The 23,212-nt window shown below is 41.7% G+C and overlaps 1 protein-coding gene across 3 annotated transcripts in view; it reads left to right on the plus strand.

Annotated features, from left to right (window-relative positions):
• PLCB1 (phospholipase C beta 1) overlaps positions 1 to 23,212 on the plus strand; it is a 455,429-nt gene that overhangs the window by 83,133 nt on the left and 349,084 nt on the right. Inside the window, exon 1 of one of the 3 annotated variants that reach the window (XM_081856863.1) lies at positions 5,762 to 6,857. The exons of the other annotated variants lie outside the window; for them this stretch is intronic. The gene's annotated coding sequence lies outside the window, so the exon portion shown is untranslated. Of the gene's footprint in view, positions 1 to 5,761; positions 6,858 to 23,212 lie in introns of those variants that run through there. 3 annotated transcript variants of the gene reach the window in all.

The following is a 23,212-nucleotide window of genomic DNA, read 5'->3' on the forward strand; positions in this document are numbered from 1 at the left end:
AATATGGCTCGCCCACATACACCCTTTTGCAGTCTGAAGTGGTAACACTGCAGTTGGCCATCTTGTTTGGTTCCATGTTTATATCAGCCCTGAGAGGATCCTGGTTGTGCTCAGTGGCATCCAACTTTTTACTTCCCTGTTTTAAAAAATTAAAGATCTGGGTTACAGTGGCTTGTGGCACTTAGTGCATTATCCTGACTCAATAGTCATTATGCCTTCTGTATTGCAGGATTTCTGGGCTCCCTGCAGTGGTATCAGGTAGAAAATGACGCAGTTAGGTTCTGCCCAGAATGGTGAATATATGCTGCTTTAAGGCTTGCTATCTTCTCTTGACATTAAGGCTGATCTGTCTTTATTTTCCTCAGTTTCAACTTCATTGAGGCTTCTTTAACTGACTTAGGAACTAAGGATATCTAAATGCTGAATTTACTTGATGGAAAGAAAGCATGATGCAGCTTACATCAAACCCATTATTATTATTATTTTATCTGCAAATAATTACAATGTTTCCAAGCACTTAGTTCAGGTCACTTGTGATTAGTTCACGTCATATATCTAATGACTTTGATAAGCGATGGCAAGTATTTGTGCTTTCTGCTCCATATCTTTGCTTAACAGTGGCGGCAGCTGTCCTTTAGCATTTAGCATGGATCATTCACTGTTTAATTTCTTCCTCTTAATGGAAACAGATGCAATTTGGTATTTTGTAATTAATGCGAATAGAGAGACTGTTCATTGCTGAGGTGGATGCACTTAGAAGTCCATCTTGCACTGTGCCGATACATTTCGTTCAGACAATTAAGTCTAAGATTGAACATTATTGCTAGAATTGCATATTGATCACATGATAGTCACTTGGCTGAGATGGTTGCACAAATTTCTCACATGTCGGAGGCACTCTCGGAAGTCTTGTAGAGGAGAAGATCCTTCTGTTACTACCTCAGTAGGGCAGACTTGTAAAGTAGTTGCATCTAATTTAGGCTGCCCTTAATGAGGCAACAATCAAAACTCACCTTACCCAGGACTGTGGGTTTATTACTGATATTTAATAGAATCTCTATGTGGACGCGGGTGGCGCTGTGGGTTAAACCACAGAGCCTAGGGCTTGCCGATCAGATGGTTCAAATCCCCGTGACGGGGTGAGCTCCTGTTGCTCGGTCCCTGCTCCTGCCAACCTAGCAGTTCGAAAGCACAAAGTGCAAGTAGATAAATAGGTACCTCTCTGGCGGGAAGGTAAACACCATTTCCATGCGTTGCTCTGGTTCACCAGAAGCGGCTTAGTCATGATGGCCACATGACCCGGAAGCTGTACGCCGGCTCCCTTGGCCAGTAAAGCGAGATGAGCGCCGCAACCCCAGAGTCTTCCGTGACTGGACCTAATGGTCAGGGGTTCCTTTACCTTTACCTTTATGTGGGGAGCGGAAAAAGGGAGGAAACCTTTTTTAAAACAACAACAGCAACCCAAATTGGGGGAGGGAAACAGTAATATTTGGGGGGGGAACCCTGTGCTCTCAATTTTCCTCCCTTCCACTGTCCTTTACATCTCCATGGTGTGTTTGTGTGTGTGGATGGATTTAGTGGAAACATCCCTGTATTCTCTTATACCAGCTCAGCCAGGCTCCCACTAGCTGCTGCAGAGAGTGTTGGCACAACGATGAAACCTGGATTGAAATTAACCGTAAAAGATATTAAACGCATCAGCACGTACATGCCTGGATAGGCTTGCTCAAACTATTTTTGTTATGTGTACACTGATAAATTATAGAAATACACATTGAGCAGTGGTTACGTGTCACAGCGATATTGGTGCTGCAGTCATCAGTAAAGCAGAAATCATTAAATTGTGAAGGAATAGCATGTTGAGAGGAGGATAAGGCAGGGAATTTACATACCAGATTTTAAAGTAATTTGATGTTTGCCTTTGCAGGTTTCATAAAATCTCCACAACTCACCGGTAACTCTTTAATCCACAATTTGTCACTTGTTTAAGTATTTGCATGAGGTATTTACAGTGTGGTGAAACCCAATGCTATGGGCTTCCCATTGCCTTTCGTCCTACTGAAGAACCTTTGTTCATTTCCATTGCATAGTCAGTAGAATGTGCATTGCTTAGTAGAGTTTCTTCCTAGAATTTCTTTTAACTTTAAAGCATCAAAAATAGTTCTGCACAGTGACTCCGGAGGAGCTGGTACACTGTCTTTATCACCCCTATTGAAGGATCAGGACATGAACACTATAACATCATTAGAGAAGTAACAAGGATCTTGACCTTAATGGTCAATTAGATTGCTGTTTCATGTTCTAAGATGAGCAAATAACCATCTATGACCCAAGGGTATTCTGCTGTATGAAATTTTTACATTTCTGCAGTGAATAATGCCTGCCAGGAGTTTTGACATAGTTAAATTGAATTACTGGTAACCACGATAAGAGTTCTCTATTTATTCTTATCGTAAGGTAAAGGTAAAGGTAAAGGTAAAGATACCCCTGCCCATACGGGACGCAGGTGGCGCTGTGGGTAAAACCACAGAGCCTAGGACCTGCTGATCGTAAGGTCGGCGGTTCGAATCCCCGCGGCGGGGTGAGCTCCCGTCGTTCGGTCCCAGCTCCTGCCCACCTAGCAGTTCAAAAGCATCCCTAAGTGCAAGTAGATAAATAACTACCGCTTTATAGTGGGAAGGTAAACGGCGTTTCCGTGTGTTGCGCTGGTGCTGGCTCGCCAGCTGCTGCTTCGTCACGCTGGCCATGTGACCCGGAAGTGTCTTCGGATGGCGTCGGCTCCCGGCCTCTTGAGCGAGATGAGCACGCAACCCTAGAGTCGGACACGACTGGCCCGTACGGGCAGGGGTACCTTTACCTTTACCTTTACCTTACGATAAGAGTTCTCTATTTATTGTTCCACCTCATCATAGTCCTAAAAAAGCACACAGATAAAATTAAAGGAGGTGTTCCAAGACAGTTAAGATTCTGCCTTGTACACAAATGGTCTTTTAATTATACCTGGGGGTTTCTGTTTTGTATCACTGTTCAGCTTGTATTTGTTGTACTGACAACTTTAAACCAAAACAAAAATAAACAAAGAAAGCTGGGCTTCAAAACTAATTGCATCAGTGTTGGCCATCATTTAAGATTTTAGCTGTTATGAATTTGTAGTGATGAATATATTGGAGTTGTGTAAAAACAGCTTTCATGGTTGTGTCATGCAAGACAGGGACACACACTTTGCATAAAAGAGAACTATTTTCGCTCCCATTTGAAAACTCCAAAGGTGAGACTGCTTTCAAAGCAAATTAACTTTCACGGTCACAACTGTTGTTCATTTATAACAGGAAATACCTGCTGTGGTAACTATTTCTACACTGAAACATCCTCAAATGCCATGGGTGCACCTAGCAATCTCAGAAATGTAGTTCATGCTGTGTTCCCCCATCCCCCGGAATGCAGAAATTTGAACCCGGAGGGTCTGACTGAGAGCTACTTGGCATGTCAGGAAGAGACAATAACAGGGGATGCGCAAGTATTTGTATACCAGACTTTGCTAATCAGGTGCCCTCCATATGTTTTGGAGTACAACTCCCATCAGCTGGTTGGTCAGTGTTAGGGTAGACATTTCTACCCTTGCTCTCCCAAGCTCACATCTGAAAATTCATTCAGAAGCACTTTTAGGAATGTTCTGTTTTTCCTGTTTTTCCTTTTAGGAAGTGCAATTCAGTTCCTTTTTCTTGCCTAGTGCTGCTTGAGAATGCCTGAATCTGCTATAAGAGACAGGAAGGGTAGTTTAGGGTTTCTATAATTTGAAGAGCAAAAAAGAGGATACTATGATGGCCATTCAAAGCAAATAAATGCCATTTGTCTCAAATTTTCTGTTGAAAAACAGGACGTGTCTTGGAAAAAGAGGACACATGGCAACCCTAGATAGGCATAAGTTTAGAAATTGTGTGGATTAGGGCTGGGCAATATATCAATATATGCATCATCTAAAAATGATTTGAAGTCCATATCGTGATAAAGGTTTCATACTTTTTGACCTTGCAATATATCGTGAATCGTCTCTCTCTCTCTCTCTCTCTCTCTCTCTGTGTGTGTGTGTGCTATGCAAAAATCATGATGCAGTGGAAGCTGTGAAGCCAGCCAATGCCTCTACATAACTCCATCCTTATTTCAGAAATTGTGATATATCTGTATATTGCGATGTTTAACTGATGATGTATCACAAAGTTGAACACCAGCTGCATCGTTAATTCAGATACCGTGATATATTTGCACATCACAATGTCTAGCTGGTGATATATCACAATGTTGAAAACCAGATATTGCCCACCCTAGTGTAAATGAAGCAGTGGGTGGGGAACTACAGCAGAGGCAGAACCAAAGGGACAGTGACATGCATAAAAGGATGTGTACTGGGAAAAACTTGTGCAGGGTACAGACTGTGTGCTGTTGCTGGGGAAAGGGGCTAGGCAAGACGGCTAAGGAAGATAGGTGAGATAGCAAAGAAAGCATAGGGCACAGGAGATCAATGGGTAATGTAGTGATAGTGCCTGCTCAACCAGCCACCGCTTGCATATGTTCACAGGGGAGTACTAATGTAGGTGACGCAACAAAAAATTGCATTAAATTCCTGTTGGCAATCTGTTGACAGCCGTTGTCTTCAGCCCTTGATTCACTGCTCATCTGGTGTTTGCCGATTGTACTTAACTCAGAAGTTGCACGTCTGTTTCCATGGTGCTGATTAGCATACGGAGCTGGCATCTAAGGTTGCATCCAAGGCAGATTTACAAAGGCTGGGACAGCCAGACTGACCTCACTAAAACAACATTGATCTTAAGGCAGCAGTATGGAACTAGACTGGGGTAGGTAGGTGGGGGCATTTCTTAAGCATATTGGGGACATTCAAAATGGTGATTTGTTCAGCGGCAATTGTTATAGTTTCTAGATTTTTGATTTATTTTAGCCAAATGGAATTTCACGATGTGATTATATCCACTGTTTGATCTCTCATTGACTGAGATTATGCCATTAAGAAACCCTTTCGGGGTTTTGTTCTTTGGTGCAGCACTGAATGGCTATGAAGATAATGTAAAAATGCGAGACAGAGTGAAAGATATGGCATGTTTTGCGGGTGCCTTCTTGTTTTTCAAAATAGTGAGTTTCATGCTGATAATGAAACATCACAGAAACTCTGTGTGCTGTTCGAATGCATCTTTTAGCATTTTCATGCAGAGCATATGCCAGGAATTGGCTCTGAATTTAATTAAATCAGTTTCCTTTTAATACTACCATCTCCTTGTCTTGAATAACTTCTTGGTAAATAAACTGGTAAATAAACTGGTAAATAAGGAACACTAATGGATCTGATAGGGACGCGGGTGGCACTGTGGATAAAAGCCTCAGTGCCTAGGACTTGCCGATCGAAAGGTTGGCGGTTCGAATCCCCGCGGCGGGGTGCGCTCCCGTTGCTCGGTCCCAGCACCTGCCAACCTAGCAGTTCGAAAGCACCCCCGGGTGCAAGTAGATAAATAGGGACCGCTTACTGGTGGGAAGGTAAACGGCGTTTCCGTGTGCTGCGCTGGCTCGCCAGATGCAGTTTTGTCACGCTGGCCACGTGACCCGGAAGTGTCTCTGGACAGCGCTGGCCCCCGGCCTCTTGAGTGAGATGGGCGCACAACCCTAGAGTCGGACACGACTGGCCTGTACGGGCAGGGGTACCTTTACCTTTACCTTTAATGGATCTGATGGCTTCTCCTTCTCCTGAAGCATTCCTATATCTCCTGAGGGTGCCTTATCCTGAAGTAAATAGACAAGATGGGAGGAGGGGCCACCCTCCTTCCCAGATCAGCCCTTCCTAACAAGCTGAATGACTGTGTCAGGCTGGATCTCCTAAAAGTACAGTATCCAGGCTCCCCCTCTCAGACACAGTCTTTGGACTCTCAGCTTGAGGGAACTTTAAAGCCTTTATTCAGCAAATCATTACACGGTCCAAAGTACAGGATGCAAGATTTGTAAGGCTGCAGCAGATCCCTTAAGGTTCATGACTAGATGATAGCTAAGAAGTTGTCCCAACACTACTTTTAAAGGGTAGGATGGGTCCAAACAGTTACATGGTTATTGACAAGAAGAATGAGCTTGCCAGGGGTTGGCTGGAACTATTCACACCTGTGCTAATGGCAACATGTCCTTAGTAACAGAACCTAAGTCAGTCCTTCCAGGTCCCCTTCCGCTTCTGGTTCAGCCAGACCCACTGATTGGTTGCCTTCCTCTTTGGCTACCATGGAGACTTCCTCTCTGGAAGATTATCCCTCCCCTTCTGTGATGTCTGCCAATAATGGGCTAAAGACTTCTCCTGAGTTGCTGAACTTTGGTTCATCCAAGAGGCTTTGATTTATGAGAAAGGCTGAGACCCTGAACATTTATTTCTGGTCTCTCTCCATGCTAGCAGACAGATTTACAACACCTGCTTATCTGGTTGGCACCATTGCTCAAGCCCAGTCTGAAACACCATTAATGGGAATAATATCATCATCCAGCTGTGCTCCCATAAAGCCCCACCCACCCACTCACAATCACCTGACCTGAGCCACAGAACGTTACAGCTGAAAAGCCCCAGGATTGGCTGGCCTGAGACAATGGCATTGCTAGGTCACAAAGGTGATCAACCAAGGCCCCTGGATACTTCCTTGCTAGCTCCCCACTTTCCCTGTGGAACAAAATATGTAATGCCACCTTCAAATTGACTGGAGGAATGTATTTGGAAGGCTTTGGAGAATATAGAGAAAGCCACCAAGCAGTGAGTAGGTTGAGGCCCATTCTCTACTGGCTTTTCATAGCTCATCTTCCCCGTGGAAGATATTTGAAAGGTAAGTTACCTAGGCTTCCGTGCATAAAATTTTCAAGCATTATAAAATAGATAGATATTCACCTGCTATAGTAGCATTTGGCAGGAAAGTGTTTCAAGGAGTAGTCTTACAGCAAATGTTTGATCCTTGGAAGCCCACCCAACGTTATTCCGCTGGGAGTCCCAGAAGAAAATGGAAATTTCCTTGGCCATTGATTTCTGTTCTCTGAGACTCCCTTTTTTAAAATGAGATTGTTATTGTATTATAAAAGTTTTTCATAATACAATAAAATTGCAGCTACCAAACATACAAATAGAAATAAGTAGAATACAGAGTCCTTTCTTAGTAAATAATTTTTAGCTGTTAACAGCCACAGAAGGTAGTAGACCCTCTCTCAGCTCTTACCTGGGATTTTTCCTTTCTCCTCCCAGACTCTCACCCTGTCTCTCACCCAGGCTCCTCCATCAACCATCTACCACCCCCCTGAGTATACAATCTCTGGACTTTATGACATAGGACAGAAAGGCAGTAAGATTGTAACAATAAGAAAAGAGAAAAAAGAAATAAAAGAAATACAAATTACAGAAAGATACAAAAAGAAAACTTCTGATTTTCCATCTACTGGTTACATTAAAAATATATATATTGTTTAAGACTTTCAGTCCATTCTAACATCCATCTTCTCCACTTTCTGTTAAACAATATTTCTGTTAAGTCAATCTACTGATTGAGAGCGGGGTAGCTACTGCTGTCTAACAACAGCATGCTTATAATAATATATTTTATTTTAAATTGGTTTGTAATGTACTGGGTGGAGGGTGGACTTTTATGGTTTTAAGATCATCATCATACATAAGCTGTTGGTCTATTAGAATGCTTCTGAGCATCAGGCAGAAGTTGTCAGGTTAGTGGTACCAATGTGGATTGAACAATATTAGTGCTAAAGGTGAGAGAGAGAGAGAGAGAGAGAGAGAGAGAGAGAGAGAGAGAGAGAGAGAGAAAGTTGCTAGGGGTGGCAACTACCTTTGAGTTCACTGAATTGGTCAACCTGTACCTGGGCTATTCCATTTTTAAATTGTGTGCATGCTCATATTATTTAATGTTCCTCAGTATAAAATTGGACATTTTCCTTGTGGAAGCATTTGATAAAGCGAGCATCCTCCTGAAGTCTGAAGGCGTTTGGCCGAGGCACAAATTGAACCACCTCTCTCTGAGAACTAAGCCCTAAAGTGCTGCTGACCTATGCACAGCAATAAAAAGCACAGCCACCATTAATGTTTTCCTGCAGTTGTGTTCTCAGCCCGGATTGCTTCTTGAATCCGGAGTGCTTCAAATGTTAAATGGTGGCATTGTATTAAGCTTCATTACCCACCCACGTAAACATTTTCACAGAAATACAAAACAGAAACAACACAGGCATTTAGCATTTTGTGGGTAATTTTATTGCTTTTCAAAAGGGCACATTCTGTGCTTCCTCTGTGGTTGCAGAGATGTCACTGGGAATATCCCCTCGGGAAATGAATGCAAAGCATGTCCCATATTAAGGCTAATAGGCGGCAAATGCTTTGGAGCTTCTGGAATGCTTGTTAGGTGACAAGGAACCAAGGATGCATATCCACCGGTGCTAGCCTCAGATAAAAGTGTTTTCACTTGAGCAGTCCATGCACCTCTTCAGCATAGAGTAGCTTGTGCCTGTGTTCTGTTTGTCAGCAAACTGGCTATTGGGAATTTGCATAGTTATGGCAGCCAACAAAAAAGAGCACTTCAGTAGTGTTAGACTAAGAAGTGCCACTTACTGTAAACGGACAATATTCATATGCAGTTTTCACTAGCCCTAACTACCTGAATGCTGTTGGAAGGATCTGTTAGTATACCCTCCAACATTTCTACGTTGAAAACAGGGACATCAATAATAATAATAATAATAATAATAATAATTATTATTATTATTATTATTATTATTATTATTATTATTATTATTTTATTTATATTCCACCCATCCGACTGGGTTTCCCCAGCCACTCTAGGCGGCTTCCAACATATATAAAAATATAATAAAACATTTTTAAAAACTTCCCTATACAGGGCTGCCTTCAGAGATTTAAGCAGAGGTAAGCATTGGAGAAAGGTAATGATTAGTTCAATCTCTTTAGCTTTCTCTATCTCTGAGGGGGCTTCTGAATTTTTGTAAGAGACTGGCTTATATATGACAACTTTGGACATGAAAGATATAACAGGTAGCAAGGTACTAAAGTACATACTTTGAATATTCAGTGCTGTAGCCAGCATCCCAGGCTAAAACACAGGCACACCAGTTTTCCCCTTCAATACTCCCTTTCTGCAATTTATAATCCTCCCCTGTTGTCTTGGAAACAGGGGGTATATATTTGCCTTCAGCAGAGAGGGACACATGGAGAAAATAGTAGCTGACTGGATATTGCTCTGTGATCCGAGGCAAGGTGACTTGAGCAAGTTCATAAAACTCTGTTTTTAGACTACAGCATCCATCATCCCCAACCTTTGGCTATATTGGCTGGATCTGGTGGGAGTTATTCCAACAATATTTGCAGGGCATCATGTTTTGCCTGCAGTTGTTTTGGCCGAGACATTTCCCATAATGGAGATCTATCCCAGAGAATGGGTTATCAACCTGCCTTCCATTCAAGTAATTTCCTCAGACACTCTGGGATGCAGTCCTTTGAAGGCTTCCTATGAACTTGACTCTGGACTAAGACAGGGGGGTCTTTTCTAGGGTGATGTTGCCAAAGTTTAGAATTACTTGTTTTGCTATATGAATTTGTTTATTCAAGACTGCATTACAAACCTAGCAGCATTTTCCATGAAATTTCTTCTTCAGCTCGGAAGTTCAAATGACTTTATGCATATGCATGGCTAGCATTCAGGTCAGGACACTAAACTTAGCTGATGTGTGGGTGCATGCGCAGACATTCTTTATTGCTGAACTCTTAATATTGATTAAACTATCCTTGATTTTCTGGGAACCGCATGACCAGTCCAACTGACTATCGTTCTGTTTATTAGCATTTAATCTGTTTAGGTAAATTATCTGTTCTCTTGCAGATGTTGTATATTGTAGTTGTCCCCAGTCCCTTAACGAGACCTGAAACCCTCTCTTGTATGTTTGAGTGGAACAGAGTATGATGAATTCAGAGAAGCTCTGCACAAGTGCAGATCAGGCAAACCCAAATTGAAGCTCTCAGGGAGCAATGCAATAAACTATACATACTTGGCAACTCTACCCACTGTCTTGTGGGACACCTTCAGGAGACGAACACTACACAAATCTGGATGGTTGGATGGTGCCTTGCGGCAACTCCTCCAGCAACTCCTGCAGCCAAGCTGGTGCCAAATGTATTGCTCTGCTTTCCTTTGGACCACAGTGAGGCTGAGAAGGGGGTCTATTTGTCTGGGCAACCGAGGACCTCCATACCCACTGCCCAGGCTTGCACCCCAGAGATGTCACTTCAGTGCTGCTAATGCAGTAGAAGCAATGTGGGAGGCAGCAGTTATGAGTTACCAGTCTCTATGGCCTCAACAGGTGCTGTGATCTTTCAGTTGTTTGAATTACCCCCAGAGGCACAGTCCATTGTCTGTCAAGACAGATGGATGCCAACAACAACAACAACAACAACAATAACAACATCATGGCACCCATCAGCTTGCATGCTCCAACATAACAAAGGTGGAGAAAACTCTCATTGAATTGTACATTTCCCCCAAAAGCTTTCAAAGAGGAGTTAGGTTTTCACTAGTTCCTGCAATTTGAAAGTAAAATGTGTGATAATCTGAATAATTGGAAATTGTGTCCGTGACCTTAGCGTCACATGAGTCTCTTAATTGCAACATCCCTTAATTAGGATGTGCTTAAGCAATACAGACTCCGAGGCGCAGAACACATTCATGGGAATCACTATAGCTTAATGAAAATAAATGCCAATGAGTCATCCTCCAGCCTTATAAAATGCTCTTCCAGGGGAATGTGCATGCCCTTTTTCATATTGCACTCTATTAAACCTCGTTTTACTCTGTTAAAAGGTGATGAAATGTATTTTGTGATTCTTTCCTTACTGTGAGGCATGCAGAGTTTATAAATGTCTAACATTTAAATGTTAGAGAAGACACTGGCATTGCATTGCAGCTTTTTATTTTTTAAAAAACAGCTGTATTGGATTTCACTTCATATTGCACACCTTTTACTTGGCAATTGGTGTTCAAGATGAATCCTACATAAGCTGGAAAATCACCAGACACAAATATTTCAGAAAGTATTAGATTTTGTCTTAAGCTTCTGGTCACCTACACTCCAGCAAAGGGGCAGCTTACACCAATTAAAGCGACACAAATAAAATACAAAAAGCTAAAAATATATAAAATATAATAATGAAAAAAGTAGTTGGAAATATAATATAATTAAAATGATATTGAAATAATATTGTGAACGAAAGTTTAAGAACTTCTAATGGGCCTGTGAAAATATCAAGAAGTTTCTTATATAGAATAGATACTGTGGCGTTTGCCCATTCCTTGTGATTATGTTTGTACAGGGGGATGGAAATGGTTAATGTTTTTTTTTTTAAAAAAAAAATTTAATTGATTTTCACAAACTTGTAAACATACATACAAACAAATAAACAGACAAACATAAATCCTAACCTTATTTAAACTAATCTTATTAACATTGTTAAGCGACTTCCTCGTATCCCCCTAGTTGAATTTTAGTATATATCATTTTAACGGTTTCCCAACTCCAAATTCTGATATCATAGAATCATAGAGTTGGAAGAGACCACAAGGGCCATCGAGTCCAACCCCCTGCCAAGCAGGAAACACCATCAGAGCACTCCTGACATATGGTTGTCAAGCCTCTGCTTAAAGACCTCCAAAGAAGGAGACTCCACCACACTCCTTGGCAGCAAATTCCACTGTCGAACAGCTCTTACTGTCAGGAAGTTCTTCCTAATGTTTAGGTGGAATCTTCTTTCTTGTAGTTTGGAGCCATTGCTCCGTGTCCGCTTCTCTGGAGCAGCAGAAAACAACCTTTCTCCCCCCTCTATGTGACATCCTTTTATATATTTGAACATGGCTATCATATCACCCCTTAACCTCCTCTTCTCCAGGCTAAACATGCCCAGCTCCCTTAGCCGTTCCTCATAAGGCATCGTTTCCAGGCCTTTGACCATTTTGGTTGCCCTCCTCTGGACACTTTCCAGTTTGTCAGTGTCCTTCTTGAACTGTGGTGCCCAGAACTGGACACAGTACTCCAGGTGAGGTCTGACCAGAGCAGAATACAGTGGCACTATTTCTTCCCTTGATCTAGATGCTATACTCCTATAGATGCAGCCCAGAATTGCATTGGCTTTTTTAGCTGCTGCCTCACACTGTTGGCTCATGTCAAGTTTGTGGTCAACCAAGACTCCTAGATCCTTTTCACATGTACTGCTCTCAAGCCAGGTGTCACCCATCTTGTATTTGTGCCTCTCATTTTTTTTGCCCAAGTGCAATACTTTACATTTCTCCCTGTTAAAATTCATCTTGCTTGTTTTGGCCCAGTTCTCTAATCTGTCAAGGTCGTTTTGAAGTGTGATCCTGTCCTCTGGGGTGTCCCCTCCCAGTTTGGTGTCATCTGCAAATTTGATCAGGATGCCCTTGAGTCCATCATCCAAGTCGTTGATAAAGATGTTGAATAAGACCGGGCCCAAGACAGAACCCTGTGACACCCCACTAGTCACTCTTCTCCAGGATGAAGAGGAACCATTGATGAGCACCCTTTGGGTTTGGTCAGTCAGCCAGTTACAAATCCACTGAGTGGTAGCATAGTCAAGACCGCATTTTACCAGCTTCTTTACAAGAATATCATGGGGCACCTTGTCAAATGCCTTGCTGAAATCAAGGTAGGCTACATCCACTTGTATATATATACAATTAACTTGATCGCTTAACCTGTTTCTTTCATATTCATTCATGCATGTCCTGAATGGAAATGGTTAATGTAGATTGACCAATGAGAAAGCTCAGAGGTGGAGCCTACCTGGTTTTGAGGCTCAGCCCAGGGGTTTACCAGTGGAGATAGAGGAATGAGGGTCAGACAGAGGCAGTAAAAGTCGAACATAGTGGTTGTGACAATAGAGTAAGAGACAGGGATAGAACTGAGAGAGAAGAGTGTGACAGTGTGAGATAGTGCCACATCTAGTTAAGGGTGCACATCTGAGAAACCGTTCTGAACATATTTAAAACTTGTTTGTTCTTCAATAAACTTTAATCTTCGTTGTTGACTTTACAACCTGACTGAGACTCAGTATTTCACCAGAAGAAACCTGGTTGGTGGCAGCGGAAGAATAAAGCAGTGGTGTACAGGTCGATAGTCCGTGGAACAACCGGGGGCTCCGTATGAACGCCACAGATACCATAAAATGGTTGTTACAATGTACATACAATGTGTTGTAAATGTTTCAGCTATTTGTGCAGGTTAATCTGTTTATTTACATGGCATTTTAACCAAGTTTTGACTTTCTGAGGGATACAAGTCCTTGATAGCAAATCAGTTAGCGCCATAATTTATATGGAATAACTTTGTAGGTAGCTGGCCTCCCTGGATTTCTGGGACAGACATTTGGAGATTTATTTAAGATGAACTGCATTCTAAATAATAAGTTGTTGAATGTTCTAAGTCTCTGTGATAGTCCAGGAATTTAAACACCAAATACAATAAATAGAAGCATTCGGCAAATCCACTGCTGGGATAAAAATGGATATGTTCACCAGGCAGCCAATACTTTCCAAGTCATTTTAAAGCAACTTTTTATAAATCCTTAGCCTTTAAAGTTAAAAAGGTCCATGATATCATTGATCTTGGGCCTAGTTGTTGCTGGTATAGGGTCAACCATTGCCCTGGATGCACTGCTGCGGGTGCAGATAAAAATTAATAGGAAAGTAGCATGTCAGGGGTGAAGCTCAATAACCCTTCTCTCTGTCATCTATCTGGAATGCTTTTTTAAAAATATATGAATGGGGGAGCTTTTAGTCTTGCAAAACTGTTAACTACTGTGTGAAGTGGTGCAGCCAAGGCACTGAGCTACACACCTCAGAACTAGGCTTCAGTCTGAGACCTTGAGGCTCAAGTGAATATTTTAAGAAGGAAAACAACAAAGGTAGAGAATCTGATCTAGTGGTTCAGGAAAAAGCCTACGATGGAAGTTCTTGGGTGATACGCCCCCGAAATAGAGGTGGGAAATGGCATAATGTAATTTATTAATTAAGAGATTTGTGTTCCAACCAAAAATGGTTGCAGAGCAGTTTATAAAAGCAAAGTAATTAGCAGGAACATTAATACAATTATCTTAAGTTTCACAACACTGTTTCATACATGTCAAAATACCTTGCTGGTGGAGAACAAGTACTTAAGATAGGAGGGTGGGCTTTTGACCTCCATGTCAGTTTCACATGAATATGACTTATTTTTCAGTATGGTGGGGCATTTAATTATGTATCCCTCTTACTGTATATTTGTGTAGCCCAAGGTGAATGTCACTCTGTGTTTCCCCTTATTATTATGTATCTTGGCTCCATTGTTTCGCCATAGAGAGGCTTGCGTTTATGTACACTGTAAAGTCCATACTACATTTGCTGTACAAGTACAGATGTTTTGGATGGTTTTGTTCCTCTTAAAATGTCCATTACTGGTTGTCTGTGAACTTGGGCAGTCAGACTACATCCGTAGCACACAGGTTTGATTTACTGCTCTTCTAAGCACAGGAAACACCTAGAAATATTAACCAGAAAACTTAAGTTAATAAGCTGGACTTGACGGCAAAGGTTAATGATAATTCCTGAATCTGGTCTTGATTGAGGAGAAGTTTCCATGCGTGCTTGAACAAGGCTTGTAATGGTCTCCGTTACTTAAAACAGTCAGCTTAGCTTTTAGACCTAAATTAATTGCTATTTGTTTCTTGGTTCTCAGCAATATAATTGCCTTCTTATGTAAAGGGAAAGGAAAGACACTCTTATTCTGCTGCTGTACTGCTAAGTGTGTTAGGGCAGGGAACATCTATCTGCACTAGTCGGGATCTCTTCCCCTCCCCCAATGCAGATGAACTTGATTTTGCTTTTTAAAAGCTTTACTTGTTCCAGCTTCTCCCTCCTTCAGATCCTAGTGATGTTTATAAATACACAGGCCATCAGTGCTACTTCACTCCCGCCCAGTGCACACATTGGATGGATCATTACATGTCTAAAATAGAAACAGCTCTGTATTCTGTTATGTGAGGGTTGGAGGGTATTTTGGAACTCACTGGAAGCCAGCATCACACTATAGCAAAAAAAAAAATTTGAGGGGGTGGGGGTTGGTGGTTGTTTTTTGCTTTTGTAACAGCTGCAGGACACAGCCACCAGTTTCAGAGGGACAGGTTGTGATGAATATTGAAGCGTGCTGCTTTAATATTGCAGGACCAAACTTTCAGAGGACGGAGGCCAAACGGTTCTGCTGTGTTACGGTACTACAGTGACTTCAAAGCCACATGGCTGACCTCCAGGCATCTTGTTCACATAAAAAGTACATGGGATTGATGATCGTTTTATAGAACTGACTGCCACAGATTTTAGAGTGAACCTTGGGTATGTACCGTACTTTTCTGTGTATAAGACTAGGGTTTTTTTTTCTGGAAAATTATATTTAAAAATGGGGGTCCCCCAAAATAGGGAGCATCTTATACATGGGGGCATGTTACACACAGAAAAGTACGTTATATACTTCCACTGCTTCCACCATCCAAAACATCTCATTGGTTATAAGCAGAGATGGTTTTATTTGTTGTTGTTTTCAATAGCCAGGAGGGCAAAAATTTGATTTGAACTGATTTTATAATGAATTGATTTTAGAATGCTGTATTATTTGACTGTTGTTAGCCGCTCTGAGCCCGGCTTTGGCTGGGGAGGGCGGGATATAAATAAATTATTATTATTATTATTATTATTATTAAGCAGTAGGTCTTCAGACAACACATTCTGGAATTCACCAGAGATCTAGCAATATAAGTCAGACTCTGAGGGCATCCCTACCCTGCATCACAAAGACTAGAGAATACCCTACTTCTTTCTCCATTTATCATCTTTCGCCATTTGTTAGTTAATATATAAGGACCTAAAAACAGCAGAAGAGCCCTGCTGGATCAGACCAAAGGCCCATAGCATCCTGTTCTAATTGTGTCCAACCAGATGGAAATCCTGGAAACAGGATCTGAGTGCAACAACACTCCTCCATTTGTGCATGTCACGAACTAGAGGCAGAACATCGCCATTATGACTAGTAGCCATGACTAGTAGCCACTCATAACTGCATCCTCCATGGATTTGACTGCTCCACATTAAAAGGCATCCAAGTTGGTGGCCATCAATGGGAGCAAATTTTATAGTTAAATTATGTACCGTGTGAACAAGTATTTGTCTATCCTGAATCTCTCAAAATTCAGTTTTATTGAATGTCCCCAGATTCTAGCACATTGAACACTTTCTTAGTACCATGCATAAATATATACACCCCTATCACCTTTTCACTGAACTAACACTCCCCTACCCACCCAAATGTGGGATGTGGGTGGCTCCTGTGGGTTAAACCACAGAGCCTAGGACTTGCCGATCAGAAGGTCGGCGGTTCGAATCCCCGTGACAGGGTGAGCTCCTATTGCTTGGTCCCTGCTCCTGCCAACCTAGCAGTTTGAAAGCACATCAAAGTGCAAGTAGATAAATAGGTACCGCTCCAACGGGAAGATAAACAGCATTTCCGTGCTCTGCTCTGGTTCGCCAGAAGCGGCTTAGTCATGCTGGCCACATGACCCGGAAGCTGTACGCCGGCTCCCTCGGCCAGTAAAGCGAGATGAGCGCTGCAACCCCAGAGTTGGCCACGACTGGACCTAATGGTCAGGGGTCCCTTTACCTTTACCCACCCAAATATAGCCTTTCCTTATAGTAAGGTGACTCCAAACCCTTGGACCATTTTTGTAGCCCTTTGCTGAAACTTTTCCATGTTTACAATATCTGTTTTGAAGTGAGGTGACAAGAAATGTACACAGCATTCCAAGTGTGATCTCACTATAGGTTTGTACAACAGCATTAGGGTAATGGTCACACATCCAGATGCTGTGCACAGATCCAGATCAGCTTAGCTTCAGCATGAATTGTTCATGAATTGATGTACATTTACCATTCTGAACAGGAGGACTTCCTCTGTGAGAAATGGTGTCTGGTTTGTAATACATCCAAGCACCATGAGCTGTCTTTTTGTATACCAAGCCAGGGAATTATGAACTTTACTTGGAGGGTAGAATGATGTAGCATTGGTTGGTACTGTCATTTTTCAGTGGTTCTAAATGTTGTGGCATGGACCTTTGGAGAGAGGTGACATTGATATAACAGATTGTATAAGCATTGGCCAAATGGTTTGAAGTCAGTGGAGCAAATGAGAGCTTTTTGAACAATTTGGACAACTGTTACGGGTTTTTGATATAAAAGTGCTTCTAGAATCAAAGGACGCCCCATATTGCATTAGGATTTTCTGGAGGAACAGAACGTGGTATTTGGCTAATATTTTTTGGGGATTGGTATAGTGTTTTGCTAATATTTGTACAGCAAACACCAAACAGCGTGAGTTAAAAGCAGGAAAAATAATTCCTAAAATATCCATATTGAGCTGCAGTGTTACTGGAGAATCCTGTTTGGCACCCATTTGTTCAGTGATTTTGAAAGTGTTCTAGGTCCACAGACCGTTCTTCACGGCATTTTACAGCTTCAAAAGTGATGTGCCATCCTTGAAAGTTAACAGATGCGGCCTCCTGCTGCAATACCAATTTTACAAATACACTTCAAAAATTCATTTCCTTTTTTTTGAAATGAAAGAGTAAACATACATCAAAGAGCTGCTTTTCTGAGTCCATATCTTTTACTTCCTTTTTATTTTATAAAAAGACTTGTTTTTGTGGATAGACCTATCTTCCTGAACACCACACCATTCCATTCTCTACAGGGAGCGAATGGGGCTAGCATTTTCTGTTGCTGTTTATCATGTTGGGCTGGCTTTCATACATTCTCCTCTGTGGCAACATATTTTAAGGAATTCTGTTTGTCTATTTATAATGAATTGCTTTTTCTTTTCTTTTCTTTCCTCCCTTCTCTCTCTCTCTCTCTCTCTCTCTCTCTCTCTCTTTTGGATGAGAGAATTTCCTTCTTCTCTCCCAGTGGCCAAACTATGTGCCACAAAAATGTCTCTTACATGGTCAGATCATCAGCATCTTTGTGGTCAATGACATTACATAGGGATAAACCTCACTGTGATTTGTCTTCCCGCAAGATCCACGTGCCACTTTTGCAAATGTAATACACTTTGAATAAACTTGGGGAAACCATCTGGTTATTAAGCAAAGGAAAACATAGCTTGAGCAATTAAGACTTAACTTAGATGTGACTGTAATCCTGATAACAATGCATTGTGAGTCATACACAGGCATCTGCCTTCTGTGTTGTGACAAATTAAACCATTGGTCTTTCTCGCTCAGCACTGCTGGCACCCTTGAGGGACTCAGGAAGGAGTCTTTCTGAGTCAAACCTGGAAATGCTAAGGATTGAACCTGTGACCTTTTCCATGTAAAACATGAGCTCTGCCACTGGGCTACAGCCTTTCTCCAGAGCTACGGTGCAATGTCGGCTGGCTTACTGCTATGGCCCATCAGTTATTCTGTCCTAAATGCACTATGTTATAACACTGATGTGTTCTGGTTAAGTCTATAGCTGGAACAATGCTGTTGTCATAAATAAGTACTCCTCCTACCTCTTTGTGCTGGTTTAAGAGCAAAGCTTTCAACTAAATAATTCTGATTAGCATGATTGGGGAAGGGCCTTTTTACTGACATACTGACTGGGTGGTTGTTGTTGTTGTTTTTATTATGTATTTTTAAATTGTGATTTTATGTTGTGAACCACTTTGAGACCTGTGGGTATAGGATGGTAGACAAATTTAATAAATAATAGAAATAAGAATAATACTGATGTCAGTATATTGAAAGTAACATACTATGGGGCTAATAGGGTCAGTGGTCTGACTCAGTATAGAGCAGCACCCTTTGTGTAAGGGTTTAGATGAACTACCCAACACCTCTAGAAAGAAACAGATTCTACATATTCAGTTAAGGTCTTGTCATTTTAAAAAGGACGGACTTTCTGAAGAACTGCCCCCAGCAATGTTTGTGTCAGGAGTGTGTGCAGGAGCCAGGCCTTGTGACCAGTAGGACTTTGCAGGACTGGGGCCTTCCTAAGTTTGTTCTGAAGAGGCAAGGCGTGGCCGCACAGGTGAGGCCGATTGGTAACTCACAGCACCTGGTGGCAAGAGCCAGGAAGGGCTATAAGGTCAGCATTTCCCTTTGGCTCTTTGCCACAGCAACACGTTCCCTGCCTTGCTGCGTTTGACTCCTTGACCCTCGGACCCCTGATTTCATGACTCCTTGCTTCTTGATCCTCGGACCCCTGACTTTGTGACTCCTTGCTTCCTGACCCTTGGCTTACTGACTCCTGGCTTCTGGACTCCCATTCCTGTTCCCATCCCACCATCTTGCCCCCGGTCCCAGCGTCCCCAGCTGGGACTTCAATCACCCATGAACTGGACTGTGACAGTTTGACACTAGACATTGGCAAGGACATACTTGGAAAGGTAAATTAACCTCATATGCAGTAGCACAATGGTAAGGTGAAAGAATTAGGCACCACCTTAGAGGTAGTTTGGAGTGATTGCTTGTACATGTACCAGTGGCTGTTGCTGGCTAGGACTGTTGATTGCTAAGAAGAAACTATGTTTTGTGATGGACCTACATGATACATACACTGTAATGCAATCTCAAAGTGGTGGCCAATGCTAACTAGCTTGAACACAACCACCAGCCAGTGTATGTAATCTGCTGTTGTACATTTTGAACCAATCACTTCCCCCTTATCTTTGTCCTTTTGGGCATGATATCATAAGTATATCTGGCCTAACAGGAGAACTATTAGTGCCAATAATAGTGTGCTATTTAACAAATAAACTGATAGTCTCAAGCTAAATATTGCCAGAATACAGTTTCACAATTAAAACACAATTATGAGTAGCTAGATAATTGGACTGTTGGATACAGGAAGAACATAGTCACAAGAGACCTGCCTGCTTCTGTAGTTGTGCAAATGTGTCCATGGTTCTTGAATGTGAGAGGCATTACAACACTGTCTGGTCTTATACTCTGCCCTGTCTGCTTTTCTCCTTGCTATTTGTAGGTAGCCATCAAAGGATGTTCCTTTTGCACATCAGTCCACACTGACTTGCTAAAAGAGCTCCTAACAATATCATTATGGTTACGTGTTTGGTTTTCTTTAAGAAAGAAAGACTTGGGAGACTTGTAGAGAGAGAAAATAGCCACTTACACGAAACAGGAAGTGAAAAGCCTTGTTTCAAAATAGTTTTATCTAAAATAAAACATAGTGGTGAGTGACTTTCCAAAGCCCACAGCAGAGAACAAGTATCATGGGATGGAAAGTGTGTAATTGAAATCTGTTGATAGGAATTCTTGTGATGTTTATGTACTATTTCTCATAAATAAATTAGCCATGCTCTGCAGAATGGAAAAATAATAATTGCATTGTTAACAGTGCTGGTGTACTCCACTGTTGAGACGGTTGTTTCCCCCCATGTACATATCAAGCAAGCAGTGATGTCTCCCAAACCAATAATGATGAGCATAGGAAGAGTCCTGCTAGATCAGGCTAATGGTCCATGATACCTAGAATCCTGTTCCTAGCAGTGACTAGTCAGATGTTTTGGGGAAGCCCACAAACACCATGCATTGCTTGTGGGTTTCCCAAAAACATCTGACTGGTCACAGGCAACAGCCGTCCTTTGTCCACCACCATCCTGTATCTAGAGATGAATTGCTTCTGAACCTGTGCACTTCATTTAGCTGTCTAAGCAAGCACGTAGCTACCCATCACATCTTTTGGCGGCAAATTCCATAAGATGCATGTCGTAATGATTGGGGATTACTGTTTCTCCCCATTCACCCAAATATTCCTGCTTGGAATGAGTGTCACTCAGGATAAGTCACCTGCCTGCCATTCCCCTTAGTTTAAGTGTGTTCACTTCTCAAAACCTTGGTGCAAGCCTGAAACACACTGATTTTCTGGTGATCAAAGGGAAATCCATTGCAATATCTATAAAGTATGTAAATAAATTGCTACGTACTGTTCAGAAGGGTAGGTACTGTTCCAGTCCAAAGGTTTACAGGCTGGAGAATTCTAATGGATTTATTGTTCCTGTAGAACTTCTCATGGTACAACTTCTTCACAATGTAGGCTGGTAATCCACAAAGTTATGAGGAAGATCTGACCCATCGTGACTAGCTATTAGATATGTTCCAAGTGACATAACTCACTGAGTACTGTTTGCCCTGGAAACAGGCATGCTTTCTCGTTCTGGCCTTTTTGACTCTCCTGCCAGAAGGGCACACCATGACATTGATAGTTCGCAGATCATCCATGCATAGAGCAGACTGTTCTGCAACTAAAATGAAAAGTATTTGTCACCCTTCAGAGAGCATGGGTAGCAAAGAAAAGTGTGTGGTGTGCGTGCTCGTGGCTTGGAAATTACAAATACCCTTTGCCAATAAGTGATTACAGTTTCATCTGATTGCATGGCAGTCTTTTAAAAGTGTAGAAAAAGATGCAGGCAAAGATGAGTTAAGAAACACAAGTCTCCATTTCCTGTAGAAACTAAGCTTTGGACTCTTATGACTGCATCCTCTGCCCCAACATTCTTGATGGGATGGTGGCTATGTTTTTGCTTATGGTTCTCTGTTACTGTGTATCCTGAGCAGCAAACCTAAACTGCCCTTGTTAGGTAGTTGTACCTGGATGCCAAATTTGTGGGCAGTAGAAGTTTCCTTGAGATTGAAGAACTGGATCTTACCTGACCAAATGCATTTCAGTATCCAAGTACAATTCTACAAGGCAGGCATTTGCTCCAACTGCTTGTTTTTTCCACATTTGTTAAATCTGAGAGTTGTGCGGCGTAGGTGTGCTAAGAGAATGAACTGGGAAGATCTGGTTCCTAGCTCACCTGAGCCATAAGCTTTTTAGGTGGCTTTGAGAAACGTCTGCTGCCAATCTACTCATGGGAGTAATAGTTACCTGTTACCCATTTTATCAATTTTCTTAGATGTGGCAACCAGAATTGGGTGCAGGTTTGCAGCAGAGACATTGTCTTGCAAAAGCACAGCTTTGCCAAGCAGAGGAAAAATACAACATATGCCCAACAGATACTGGCCCAATCATAACACAAGGCTTCATGTGTATTTGGGGCTAATGATTGTAACATTGGGGCTATTTGCAGGAGTGCATCTCCCCGTAGGCACAGCACTGCCTTCTTGTTTTCTAGTTACAAAATTCACCAAGCTCTGAAATATTGATCTGGAAAAGATTGGTTTCATCAGTTACAACAGGCAATCCTGTCTCAAACTCTTCTACTCTGTTTCCCTGTTATATATTACATTTATATATCACCTTTCCTCCAAGGATAGCAAGGTGGTATACAGGATTTATTCTCCCATTCCCGTTTTATCTTCTCAACAATCCTGAGAGACAGTGACCTGGCCAAAGTCATACAAGTTAATGGACGTATAGGTGTTTGAACCCTGATCTCTGTGATCCTGGTCCAACACTCTAATCACTGCACTAACTCATATATTTAGGTATTTGTATTCTGGACTATACAGCCCTCTCAAGGTGGTGGTTCACATTATACAATGAAATAAAGGAAGAAAATGCAGACTTCGCAATAGCGGTTCAATCTCAAAACTCGTCAGTAAAATAATATTAAAATAGCTACAGTGGTTAATTTGCAGCTAAAAGCCGAACCAGCCTTCAATCAATCAGTTAAAAATAGGTGCAGATGTAAATTGACAGATCTTTAGAGTTGAGATATGCAAACCTGAATTGCAAAAGGCGAGCGAGGGCTTTTTTTGTATTTTGCATATTAAGTGCAGTGGCAGCCATAAAAATGATTTATGAGCACAATACAGAGATGTCATCTCTCTGTGCCATATAGGCAAACAATTGAAGTTGATTAAGAGTTAGTAGATGAATGAATCTCATTTCTCTTGTCAGGCATGTTACTCAACCTAAACTCCCAACTACATGTTAGGTTGATTCTATGATTGTTTTCTCCATTGAGTTTTTATTATTATTTTAAACCCAAAGCAGACACATATAAGGGGCTTAACCTTTTCCTGTCCAGTCCTTTTTTACCCTCACCTTGAGAGAGTCATAGTGGTCATTGTGTTGAATGTAGGCTT

This window comes from Podarcis erhardii, assembly GCF_964252035.2.
Source record: "Podarcis erhardii genome assembly, chromosome: 3".
Lineage (NCBI taxonomy): Eukaryota > Metazoa > Chordata > Lepidosauria > Squamata > Lacertidae > Podarcis > Podarcis erhardii.